Source organism: Equus przewalskii, chromosome 11, assembly GCF_037783145.1.
Source record: "Equus przewalskii isolate Varuska chromosome 11, EquPr2, whole genome shotgun sequence".
Classification (NCBI taxonomy): domain Eukaryota; kingdom Metazoa; phylum Chordata; class Mammalia; order Perissodactyla; family Equidae; genus Equus; species Equus przewalskii.
The window spans coordinates 10,480,143-10,493,083 of record NC_091841.1 but is presented as its reverse complement, the minus strand read 5'-3'; the positions used below and the strand labels follow the sequence as shown (position 1 = coordinate 10,493,083).

Here is a 12,941-nt window from a genome sequence, read left to right as displayed (position 1 = left end):
GAACCTAACCACGATGCCACCAGGCTGGCCCCTGTTCAATTTTTTTGGAAGAGTTTGAGAAGGATAGCTATTAAGTCTTTACATGTTTGGTAGAATTCACCAGGGAAGCCATCTGGTCCTGGACTTTTATTTTTGGGAGGTTTTTGATTACTGTTTTCATCTCCTTACTGATGATCGGTCTATTCAGATTCTCTATTTCTTCTTGATTCAGTTTTGGAAGGTTGTATGATTCTAAGAATTTATCCATTTCTTCTAGATTATCCAACTTGTTGGCATATAGCTTTTCATAGTATTCTCTTATAATCTCTTGTATTTCTGAGGTGTCTGTTGTAATTTCTCCTCTTCCATTTCCGATTTTATTTATTTGAGCCTTCTCTCTGTTTTTCTTGGTGAGTCTAGCTAAAGGTTGTCAATTTTGTTTTTCAGAGAACCAGCTCTTCATTTCATTGACTTTTTGTACTATTTTTTTTTAGACTCTATTTCATTGACTTCTGCTCTGATTTTTATTATTTTCTTCCTTCTGTTGATTTTGGGCTTTGTTTGTTCTTCTTTTTCTGGTTCCTTTAGGTGCACTGTTACATTGTTTAATTTGAGGTTTTTCTTATTTGTTAAGGTGGGCCTGTCTTGCTATAAAATTCCCTCTTAGAACCGCTTTTGCTGTATCCCATAAATTTTGGCATCTCGTTATTTTCATTGTCACCTGTCTCCGGGTATTTTCCTTTTCATCTTCTTCTCCCCAAAGTCCCCCAGTACCTAGTTGTGTATTCTAGTTGTATGTCCTTCTGGTTGTGCTGTGTGGGACGCTGCCTCAGCATGGCCTGATGAGTGGTGCTAGGTCTGCGCCTGGCATCTGAACCGGAGAAACCCTGGGCCACCAGAGTGGAGTGCACGAGCTTAACCCTTCGGCCACGGGGTCAGCCCCCATTTCCAGGTATTTTTAAATTTCTCCTTTGATTTATTCATGACCCAATCATTGTTCAGTGGCATTTTGTTTGATCTCCACATATTTGTGGCTTTTCTGATTTTCTTCCTGTAGTTGATTTCTAGTTTCATACCACCGTGGTCCAAAAAGATGCTTGATATTCTTTCAATCTTCTTAAATTTATTGAGACTTGTTTTGTGGCCTAATATGTGAATGTTCCATGTGTGTTTTAAAAGAATGTGTATCTGTGGTTTTTGGATGGAATGTTCTGTATATATCCACCAAGTCCATCTGGTCTAATGTGTCGTTTCAGGCCAATGTTTCCTTATTGATCTTCTCTTTGGATGATCTATCGATTGGTGTAAATGGAGTGTCAAAGTCCCGTACGATTGTTGTGTTACTGTCGATTTCTCCTTTTATGTCTGTTAATAATTGCTATATATATTTAGGTGCTCCTATGTCGGGTGCATAGATATTTACAAGTGTAATGTCCTCTTGTTGGCTTGTTCCCTTTATCGTTATGTAGTGCCCTTCTTTGTCTCTTGTTACAGTTTTTGTTTTAGAGTCTATTTTGTCTGATGTAAGTGTTGCTACCCCTGCTTTCTTTTCTTTGCCATTTGCATGGAATATCTTTTTCTGTCTTTTCACTTTCAGTTTGTGAGTGTCTTTAGGTCTGAAGTGTGTCTCTTCGATGCAGCATTTATATTAGTCTTGCTTTTTTTAACCCAATCAGCCACCTTATGTCTTTTAATTGGAGCATTCAGTCCACTGACATTTAGAATAGCTATTGATAAGTAAGTACTTATTGCCATTTTGTTACTTTTTTTCTGGGTCTTTTAGTAGTTCTTCTTGTTCCTTTCTTTTTCTCTTGTTCTCTTCCCGTGTGGTTTGATGGTTTTCTTTAGTATTATGTTTGGGTTCCTTTCTCTTAATTTTTTGTGTATTTGTTATAGGTTTCTGGTTTGTGATTACCATGAGGTTCGTATATAATAAGCTATGTATACACAAATCTATATTAAGTTGATGGTCTCTTATGTTGACCTCTTGCTAAAAGCTCTATTCTTTTACTCCCGTCCTCCCCCATTGTATGTTTTTGAAATCATATCTAATCTCTTGTTTTGTGTGTATCTATCCATCACCCTCTTACCATTGAAATAGGTCATTTTAGTACTTTTGTCTTTTAACGTTCATGTTATCTTCATAGGTGGTTGATCTGCTACCTTTACTATATTTTTGCCTTTACCATTGATTTTATCACTTTTTTTTTATAATTGTCTTATTCCTCCTATTTGTGGTCTTCTCTTTCCCACTTACGTAAGTCCCTTCATCATTTCTTCTAGAACTGGTTTCTTGGTGATAAACTCCTTTAATTTTTGCTTGTCTCGGAAGCTCTTTCTCTCTCTTTCCATTCTGAATGATAACCTTGCTGTATAGAGTATTCTTCACTGTAGGTTTTTTCCTTTCAGCACTTTAAATAAATTGTGACACACTCTTCTAGCCCATAGGGTTTAGGTTGAGAAGTCAGCTGGTAGCCTTAGGGGGTTTCCTTTGTATGTAAATTGTGGCCTTTCTCTTGCTGCTTTTAGGATTCTCTCTTTATCTTTAATTCTTGACATTTTAATTATAATATGTCTTGGTGTGGGCCTCTTTGGCTTTATCTTGTTTGGTGCTCTCTGTGCTTCCTGTACCTGCATGTCGGTTTCCTTCCTCAGGGTAGGAAAGTTTTCAGCTACTGTTTGTTCAAATAGATTCTCTGCCCCTTTGTCTCTCTCTCCTTTTGGGACACCTATACTAAAAATGTTGGTGTGCTTGATATTGTCCCAGAGTTCCCTTAGACTGTTCTTGTTCTTTTTAATTCTTTTTTCTTTTTTCAGTTCAGTGTGGGTGATTTCCTCTAGTCTTTCATCCTGCTTGCTGATCCGTTCTTCTGTATCATCTACTCTGCTTGAGTCCCTCTAGTGAATTTTTCATTTCCATTATTGTATTCTTCAGTTCTGATTGGTTTTTTTTTTTTTTTTTGAGGAAGATTAGCCCTGACGTAACATCTGCCACCAATCCTCCTCTTTTTGCTGAGGAAGGCTGGCCCTGAGCTCACATCCGTGCTCATCTTCCTCTATTTTATGTGTGGGACGCCTGCCACAGCATGGCCTGACAAGCGGGTGTGTAAGTTCATACCCAGGATTCAAACTGGCGAACCCTGGACTGCTGAAGTGGAACGTGCAAACTTAACTGCTGTGCCACTGAGCTGGCCCCTGATTGGTTCTTTTTTATACCTTCCAATTCTTTGTTGAAGCTCTCACTGAATTCATCCATTCTTCTCCCAAGCTCAGTGAACATCCTTATGACTGTTAGTTTGTGCTCTTTGTCAGGTAGTTTATCTCTGGTTCATTTAGTTCTTTTTCTGAGGATTTGTCCCGTCCCCTTATTTGGAACATGTTCCTTCGTCTCCTCATTTTGCCTCTTTCTCTGTGTTTATATCTATGTATTAGGTAGGGCAGCTACGTCTCCTGATCTTGGAGAAGTGGCCTTATGTAAGGGATGCCTTATGAAGCCCAGCAGTATTCTTCTCTCTCCACCAGTTCCGAATGTTCCAGGAATGTCTCCCATGTGGGCTACGTGTGTCCTTCTGTTGCAGCAGGGTTGTCTTGCTGCAGGTGCCCAGGGAGCCTCGGCTGTCCCCCTGGCCGGCTGGTTGTAATGCTCAGCTGCGTGCGGCTGCTACGGTCCCTTCAGTCACTTTATTGGGTCTGTGCAGCCCCAGCACAGTTGGCTGCGAGGTCTAATGGTCTCATAGCACATTCCTGCTGCAGTTTTTCTGCTGAGTGAGTAGGCATGGCTGGATGCTAGGCTCAGAGGCTTACAATTGCTGTAGCTCTCCGCCCTGCAAGGCTGTTGTCAGCTCTCTGAGTCGAGCACCTTGGTGGGGCCGGCCTCAGGTGGGCAGCACCCAATTGTTTCTGGCTTTGGAAGGTGAGGCCAATCCCTTATGTGGTTTAAGATTAATCCCGTCCATGAAGCACCATGGCTGGAATGTGGTTTTTTTCTCTCCAGAAAGGGATTTCTGCCTCTTCCACCTCAGTCAGCACCGTCCCCTGTTGTGGGAGTTCTTTTTATCCAGTTTCTGGTTCTCTCTCAGGGGTCATTGTTCCAAGGGTAGTTGTAAATCTGTTGTGCTGCCATCTTCCCGGCAATCCCTCGTTGTTTTAATTTGCAATCCTCCAATGACATATGATACTAAGTATCTTTTCTTATGCTTACTTGCCACCTGTGTGCCTTCTCTGGAGGCATGCCTTTTCAAATCTTTTACCCATTTCTAATTTGGGTTGTTTGCTTTCTTGTTGTTGACTTTTAAGAGTTCTTTGTATATTTTGGACGCAAGTCCTTTATCAGATGTGTGTTTTGCAAATATTTCCTCACAGTCTATGGCTTACTTTTTTATTCTCTTAACAATCTCGTTTGCAGAGCAGAAGTTTGATATTTTAATGGGTACCAAATTATCAATTTTTCTTTCATGGCTTGTGCTTTTGGTGAGCAGAGATTCCTGTCCACATTGGATTTTGAAAAAACAGGTTTGAAGTGACCTGCTCTGGGTCAGTCAGGCCTGTGCAGGAGCCAAGCTCCACCCCTGTTTCCTCATCCAGTGCATTCTTCACCACACAGGAGGCAGCAGGAGTGGCGTGGGTGTGTGTGCACGCATGCATGCAAATATACAAGTGTGCGCACATATTTGAGGTTGAGAAGCAAGCAGACTGTTGGATAAAAAGCAATTTGGTTGAACAATGAGACCCAACTTCCTGCTTCGTACAGTAAAAACAAAGTTCAAAAGCTGAAACTACAAAATGTTTGCCAGAATGGGGAGCAACTGGAATGCTCATACACCGCTGGGGGAAAGTAAACTGGCATCGTCACTTCGGAAAATAGTTTCGTGGTTTCTTATATAGTTAAATGTCCATCTCCTACGTGACCCAGCAGTCTCATTGTTAGGTATTGACCCAAGAGAAATGAAAAACTATATCCAGACTAAGACCTAGGCAACAATCTTCATAGAAGCTTTATTCATAATCGCAAAGATTGGAGACAACCCAAATGCCCATCAAGAGACAAATGGATAAACACAGTGCGGTGTTTTCATACAATGGATCAAAATGAAAGAACTGACTGACCCGGAGTTGGTTCAAGCAACAAAATACATAATTCTCAAAAACATTTTACTGAGTGCAAGAAGACAAGCATGAAAAAATACAGCATGTATGAGTCCATTTTTATAAACTTCTAGAACAGGCAGACGTAAACTCTGATTATAGGGAGCAGATCATTGGTTCACTAGGGGTGAAGGGATTGATTACCAAGAGGCACAGAGGAACTTTCTGGGCTGATGTAAATGTTCAGTCTCTTATCAATGTCAATGTCAATGTCAATGGATATCTTGATTGTATGATTGTTACTTGGGTATATATATTTGTCAGAAGTTAAACGCTACACTTAAAAATCTGTGCATTTTATTGCACACAATTATACTTCAGTGAATCTGATACAGAAAAAGTTGGTTGAAACAGTATTTCTGGCCCCTGTTTTTTCAGGTATTATTAATTTTTATGCCCCATGGGTTGGCCTGAAAACCTTAAAAGTGTATTTTAGCTTTTATTGGTATCTCTTTACTCTCCATTTTCATCTCCAGACTTCTGGGCTTTTAATTTCTAAATAATTTCCCAGCAATTATGCATTTGTCTGACAAAGTTATAACAAATTTCAAGTTTTTTCCCCTAAGTTCCAAGTGAATCAGCTGAAAGGAATTTGGTTGGAAATGAATGTTTACAGCCATTCGTTCACGTCTTGACAAGGTCCTCACACCCTGGGGAGATTCTGCAATTTTCATATGCCTTTTGCAAGCAATTTTGTCTGCTTTCTAGGTTGTTTCATTTTAACAATTAATTTTCAGTCATCCATGTCCACTTTACCTATTTACCCATATTCTCACAAATTCCACCGACTATTGCTACTCTCTTAAAGAGGAGGACAAAATTGACAGTTCGCAGAAACGTTGCCAAACGAACAGAACAGGCATAATGAACTGAAAATAGATCAGGACATTAAATTAAAATAATAAAAATGAGAAGTCTGAAAGAGCGCTATAGAAATGCAAAAATATTGCCACACAAATGCATCAAAAATGATTTCACAGAGTCTCCAGGTTCTGTCACCAGCTTGCTATGTGACCTTGGCAAGTTTCATTTCTTCCAGCCTCGTTTCCTGGTCTGGAAATTGGGGGCTAATAGAGACCCCACCTCATGGAGGATCATGAAGATTAAATGAGATATTGCACAGGAAAGCCTAGAGCTGAGTGCCAGGCATACAATAGGCGTTTAATAAATATTTGCAGTTAGTATTATTATCTCCATGGTGTATAATTATGTTGGAAGAAAAAAAACAGCGAGAGGACACATTGTCACCCTTTTTGATCATTTCCCCCGAGGTCATGCTGAGGGTGTGGCTGGCTGGCTGGTGGCCTAGAAGGTGATGTTGTTACTGGGCTGGGACGGAAAAGGAAGGACAGTTGCTGAGGTGGCCCAGAGGCTTAATGTCGAGACAGCTCTAGGTCTCAGTGTCCCCAAGCTCTGAATTCATCCACTGAGTCACCCAATGAATGGACGGATTCCTCGGTGTCCCCTGAATCTGGGTCAGGGATCTTGCTCACAGGCTAGCTAGGAGATGACACCCAGGGCAGGGTGGCCTAACTGGCCGGTAAGCTTGTATCCACCGCTGAGGTTTCTGAAGAGAAGCCCCAGGGGCTGAAAGTGACTTGAAAGACACCTGGGCGAAGCCAGGCTGGTCCCCAGACCTGTGATCACGGCAGCCCAGGGTAGAAAGTGCCTGGGGAGGGTTAGGCTCTTCTCCTGGGAAGTAGTGCCCTTTATACCTGGCAGTGACAGATGGGGGCACTTGGACACATATGGAGGAAGGGCTCCTCAGGCGGCGAGGGGCAGAGGCAGGAGAACAAGAGCCCAGTTAGATCTAGGAAACATCTGATACTGTTTCTTAAATCAGGGGCTTTCCCCCCAGCCCAGAAGGGCTTCCTGGAGGAGGAGGAATTTCAGGGCTGACACCAGGATCTGGGTTCAACGAAACCACACTTAGCGATTCTTCACTGTCACTGAGGCATTTCTCCTCCTCTGCCACCTCTCGTCCCCCCCACACACTCATTGGGACCTGGCACTTCCCATAACTCAAGTAATAAAAGAGAGTGTTTAGAAACGGAACTGAAGATGGGAAGGACACAGACGCTCTTGTAGCAGAATTGGATATGAAAATTACGCAAGTAGGCGAATTTCCCATAGGAAGAAGTTCTGAATGATTTTTCGACATTTCGCCCTGAAGCCAGAGCACTGTCAGGGTCCTGCCTCCCTTCCTCTACCCTCGTGATCCAAAGCCCCTTCTCCCCCATCCCTACCCCCCTTCCAGTTGGAGTCAGAAACAGCTGGAAATGACTGGCTCTCCAGGAGGAAGGCTGGACACAAGCAGAGGAGGTCTTGGGTGGCAGGGAAGCGGGAGTGAGAGATTAAAGGGCAGAGGAGCTGAGAAGGGAGGGAGGAGACAGCCGAGGGAGGGCCCAGGGCAGCCCTGTCTTGGTGGCATGGTTTGGCCCTGTGGGGACACTTGGAGCATGTTGAACAGGCCACAGGCCAGGACCATGTTATCGTCCTGGCTCCTGCCCCAGACCTTGCCCTGTCCCGTCAGGAAACAGGTCCCAGGATCCAGGTGCTGGGGATACAGAGGGGAAAGGCTGGATGCCACCCTCCCTTCCCCCCCTCCCTCCCGCCCCACCCTCAGGAGCCTCCTTGTTGGTGGGAGATAAGAATGTGAAGAGACATTAAAACATGACAGGAGAGGGGCAGGAATGGGCTGGGTTGATGGAGCCAGGGCATCCCATTCTCTCCTCCTAAAGACCACCGCCCTTCCTTCTACTGTTCTGTGGGGTCCCCCTCTGGTGCCTGGGACCCCAGCCAGCAGTGGCCCCAGTGCAGCAGCAGAGGAGGAGAGAGGGGAGGGAGCAACGAGGAGGGGTGGGGCAAGGGGGGCGAGGTCCTTAGGCACCTGCAGTGGGGGCGGGGAGTGGAGGATGGAGGCCGAGTTCCTACATTGTGAGAAGGCTTAGCTGGACCGCTGGAGACATCCAGCTGCCCATTCTTGCGAGGGGAAGCTGAGGCCCAGAGAGAGCAAGGGATTGTCCACGAAGTATAATCTGGGCTCCGAGGAGGAAAACAGAGCTTGGTGGAGGTGGGTGGGGGTCCAGAAGACGAAGGCTGGGCTGCGGCCATCACCTTTGGGCCTGGCCACCCGGCTGACTCCTGAGGGCTGGAAGGAGTGTGGTTCTGAGACCACCAGACGTACCCCCTGGGCAAACTGGCAGATTCGCTGGCTGCCCAGGGAGGGGGCGGCCCGCTGGGAGTGGCTAGTCTGAATGGATAACCTGGGGTCGAAGAGGCCCCCAGGCTCCTGTCCAAGCCCCTCAAGTCTTAGAGGCGGCCCAGAGGTGGAAGGAGAGTGACAGACACTCGGGCAAAGCTAGAGCCAGGACCCTGGCCCTCCTCCGCTGAGCGATTCCCCGTGCATCCCCACAGGTGAATCTGAATCAGTGGGGAGACTCTTCCTGGCCGGGTCACTCTGTAAGGTGGGACCACAAATTCTCTGAGGGGTGGGACTTCCCAGATGCTGACCCTGGCCCGCAGACACCCCAGGCCCTCAGCAAACATGTGTCCCATTCATTACCGGGTGCTTGGCGCTGTCACACGGGGGAGCGCATTTCATTCTCACAGGGACCCTGGGAAGCAGGTGGTTATTAATGTCCCCACCCTACAGAGGTGGAAACTGAGGCCCAGCGAGGGGCGCTGTCTTGGGTAGGGGCTTGCTCGAGGTCACTGGAGGTGGAAGCAGGCCCGGAATCCCAGCGGGGGGGCGTCAGAGCCTGTGCTGGTGGCCCTCTTGTGCTCCTTCCTAGGGCCTGGCCCTTTCTCTTCTGAGGGAGCTTTCAGGAGGCAGTTCCAGGCAGAGGAAGGCCAAGGAGACACCTCACAGGAGTTGTACCGACATCTTCTTCTCGGCAACGTGGAAAGTCTGATGGTCCTGTGAATGCTTGAAACTGACACCCAGCTTCTTTCATCTCCCCGCCTGCCCCCAGCATGGATCTATGTTGAGGAGGGGGGTAGCTGGAACAGAGTGGCAGACAGCTTCCAGCCAGTGCTCGTGGGAAGTGGGAGCAGGAGGAGACAGGAGGACTCTTCGGAGGGGAGCCCCCTCTCCAGTCCCCAAGAGGAGTCGACTTGGAGGAGGGGCGGGGCCAGCCCTCCGGGGGCGGGCGGGCCTCTGCCGAGGCTGCCTCCACACCGGCCCCTGCGTGGATATGGGGCAGGTGGCTGGAGTTTCCGAAGTCCATAGCTGTGATTGTTGGGTGCGGTCACACATTTCCACCATTCTGGAGTAAAGGACATAGCAAGGGAGATCATCCGGGGCGAGGTCACCGTTTAGGAGAAATTCAACTACCTATGTGGCTTTGGGAAAATGCCACATAAAAATGTTTATGCAGTCAGCTCAAAATAATGCAAAGCCCCTCAGTTAAAAAAGCTGTCAAGAACTGCAGCTCCCTAGTGGGAGGAGCTAAGTGAGTTGTTAACTGGGATTGGAAACCTGCCACGTGGCCACGTCGCTTTGGTCGTTAACTAGGAATACCTGGCTTGTATATGCACGCACTATTGTTGGCATGCATCCGAATTTCTAATTTCTGCAGGGGATTTTGGAGATGATCGCGCCGCTTTCTCAACATTCACAGCTATTATAACTTTAAATCTTTTATCCGTATCCGGTAACAATGTCATCCAAGTGTCCTTTAAGTGGTGGTGTTGAAAAACGCACCTGAAAATCGATAACGTCGGGAAGGAAGAGAGATGTAATATAATGTTATGAAGAAGGCCGGACCCCCGGCAGGAAACGCTGCACTGTTAATTTGGGAGAGAGGGCGCTGTGAAATATTAGAGAGAATGCCGGGAAAATAAAGAGCAGCGTTAAAGCCAAAATATCCCACAATGGGGGTGGATTTATGCAACACATCCTTTCGACTTTGCATTCATTTCTGTGGCAAAATTAGTCTGGAATTATGCACGTTTTGAATTATGCAAGGTCTTCAGGAGCACACGCTTTGCATCAAATGTGACTGCCCTGTTATCGGTGGGTGGCGGAATGGGTGACAGTCGCTCTAGGTTTTTCTAAAGCAGGCAATTTTATCTTCCTGTCCTGGCTCGGGCCTCAGTGACTTTGTCTGTAAAATGGGGCAGTTGGACTGGCTTGTCTCGCTGTCTCGGTTAGACTTTGTAGATATAGGCACCATCGTATTTCTGCCCTGAAGGTGTCTTTTCCCGACACAGTCCACAGCATACGCTAAACTCAGCTTTATTAATTCTGAGGCTGACTGTTCAAATACTAGGTGCCAGAGAGGGTCCCTCACTCGTCTGAATCCGGCTGCGACGAACCCTGGAGATAAGATCCGCTTATCTGCACCCCCAGGGTCCCACAGAGATGGCCCTGGCGACAGGTGGGTGGGAGAAAAAAGGCCCCCCGCTGAGCAGGAGAAAGCCAGGTGCAATGGGGGCCCGGCGCCACCAGAGGGCAGCACCAGCACGCAGCACGCACCGGCGCTTCAGCCCATTGAGTGTCGCCCGCGGGTGCCAGGCACCGTTCTGGGTGCAGCGATACCAGGCTGGGGGAACAGGACACCCAGGTCCCTGTTCTCCTGAGGTTTACCGTCTCCTGGAGGAGACAAAATGAACATGGAAGCACATTAATAGACAAGGCAGTTTCAAGAAGCAATAAGGTGATGCAAATAAAATGGTAATGGGGTGGGGCGCCATCGGAGGAGGCCTGTCTGGGGAGGTGCCAGCATGCGCCCTGGATGGGGAGGAGCAGCAGAGACCCAAAGATCTGGATGCCTGTGGATGCAGGAAGGCGTGGCTACGGGTCTCCCGAGGGTCCGGAGACGCGTGGGTGAGGGAGAGCAGCTTCCTCATAGAAAACTGCGGGCCCGAGAAGCCAAGGCACTTACTCAGGGTCACGGTCGGTTAGGGACAGTGTGTGACAAAACCTCAGAACTTAACTTCCGCTTCCCTAGTTGACTCTTCCTCTCCAGCCAGGCGGGTAACAAGACAAGTTCCCGCACCTCCCCATTCCTGACCCTGATCCTCGCAGGGAGACAGGCAGGGGTCACTGGCTGCGCGCTGGGGCGCGCCCGCTCCCTCTCTGGGCCTCCGCGTTGTGACCATCACTTCTCAGTACCCGCTCGCCAGGGCCTCCTGAATTCTGGCTCCTGCGCGCCCTCTTGTGGACGCTTGTGGGATCACAGGCTCAGCTGGAAAGGATCGTGGGAAAATCGTCAGCGCCAACTTCCAGGGCCTGGTGGATCCTAAGGTATCGCTGAGCGAACGTGCGTGCGTCTGTGTCAGTCTGGGTGCGCTTTGTTTGCGTGCGCATGCGTGTGTTGTCTGTGTGTGCACGTATCTCTGTGCATGCCTGTGTGTGTGCTTATTTGTGGGTGCGAACTGCAGGTGCTCGTGTGTGTCTGCTTGTGCGCGTTTCCGGGGACGCGCATGCGTATGCGCGTCCGTGTGTATCTGCGCGTCTGTCTGTGTGTCTCGGCATGTGCGTGCATCCACGTGGATGCGTGCTTTGGAAGCTGGGGCACACAGGACGATCCGAGAAGCCCCCGTCTTTCCCGCAGACACTAACCACTCTCCGTGCAGCCCCCTCCCGCCCCGCCGGCGTGCGTCGGTACCGCCGCCTGAGTTCTCCTGCGCTGGGATCTCGCGCTCCCCTCTCGAGTCTCACCTGCACTGTTTCAACCACCTTCTTGGACTATTTTTTCCCTTTTGGCGTCTTCACTCGAGGCTCGTTTGAATGTCACAGATCATGGCTCAAGAAATGCCTCTTCTCTATTTTATGTACCCAAACCATCAGAATGACACCTCTTGAGCGGGGCTGACCACCCACGGCCCGTTGTGGGGCCGCAGAGACCTGGGGACCGGAACACAGCTGTGCCCTGGAGAGAGGAGCAGAAAGCCGGGCACGGGGCATCTTAACGAAATGCTCTAGTCTCCCCGGACACGTGGCATCTCGCTTGACTTACATGATGATCCTTCTAGTTTCTGCAGAGCGGGACTTACTATCCCCATTTTACAGGCGGACCACTGCGGCCTAGACAGGGAGACGGCAAAAAGCGCCGTGCAGGAACTACGAAGCCACGTGCAGACTGTCGTATCCAGTTTGCACAACACCCTCGCAGGGGTTGTTAAGAATGCCCTTCTGTAACAGACAGGGAACTGAGGCTGTAACACCAGGCGGTGCCTGCCGCTGTCCAGCAGCAGAGGCGGGGTGGACCTCTGCCCCGGAAGTTAAAGCCCAGCCCCTGGAGCGCAGTGACCCGGCTGAGGGCTCCTGGCGGTCACCGGCTCGAGCTCTTTCGGCTGCACACTGTCACCTCACCAGCCTCGGGCTCGTCTCCTAAGAACATCCCCCTTGAGACGCTCCATCCTGGGCGCCCTGTCCCCTCCCGGGGGTGGGGTGGGCGAGTCGTGTACCTGCGCCACTCTCGGAGGCGGCTGGGGCTGAGCGTTGATTGGGCAGTAAGCTCGCTGCGGTGCGCCTGACTGCCTGCCTGGTGACCCTAACTGGGTCTGGGGTGACGCCGCGTTGTGGCAGGAACGGGCCGCTGCACCGGCGGCTGCGTCCTGTCTCCGGCGGGCCTGGGGGCTGGGGGGCCGCGGGGGCAAGGGCGGGGGGTGAGACATGGCACAAACATCACGTCCCCTCACTCCTGGAGGGCCCGTCGTCTTTGCCAAGAGAAGTCTGCACGGGGGGTGGAAGTGTCATCCTATAAAAGAGAATGTGGCATAGGAAGGCCGAGAGACTGTCCCAGCTTCATTCTGTTTTTTTTTTTTAAGATTTTATTTTTCCTTTTTCTCCCCAAAGCCCCCCAGTA

General features: G+C 48.8%; 1 protein-coding gene across 2 annotated transcripts in view; it reads left to right on the top strand.

Annotated features, from left to right (window-relative positions):
• Positions 1-10,644: 10,644 nt before the first annotated feature.
• CHST1 (carbohydrate sulfotransferase 1) overlaps positions 10,645-12,941 on the top strand; it is a 100,315-nt gene continuing 98,018 nt past the window's right edge. The window contains exon 1 of one of the 2 annotated variants that reach the window (XM_070563836.1): positions 10,645-11,374. The gene's annotated coding sequence lies outside the window, so the exon portion shown is untranslated. The remainder of the gene's footprint in view (positions 11,375-12,941) is intronic. The other variant, XM_070563839.1, reaches the window with a different exon arrangement.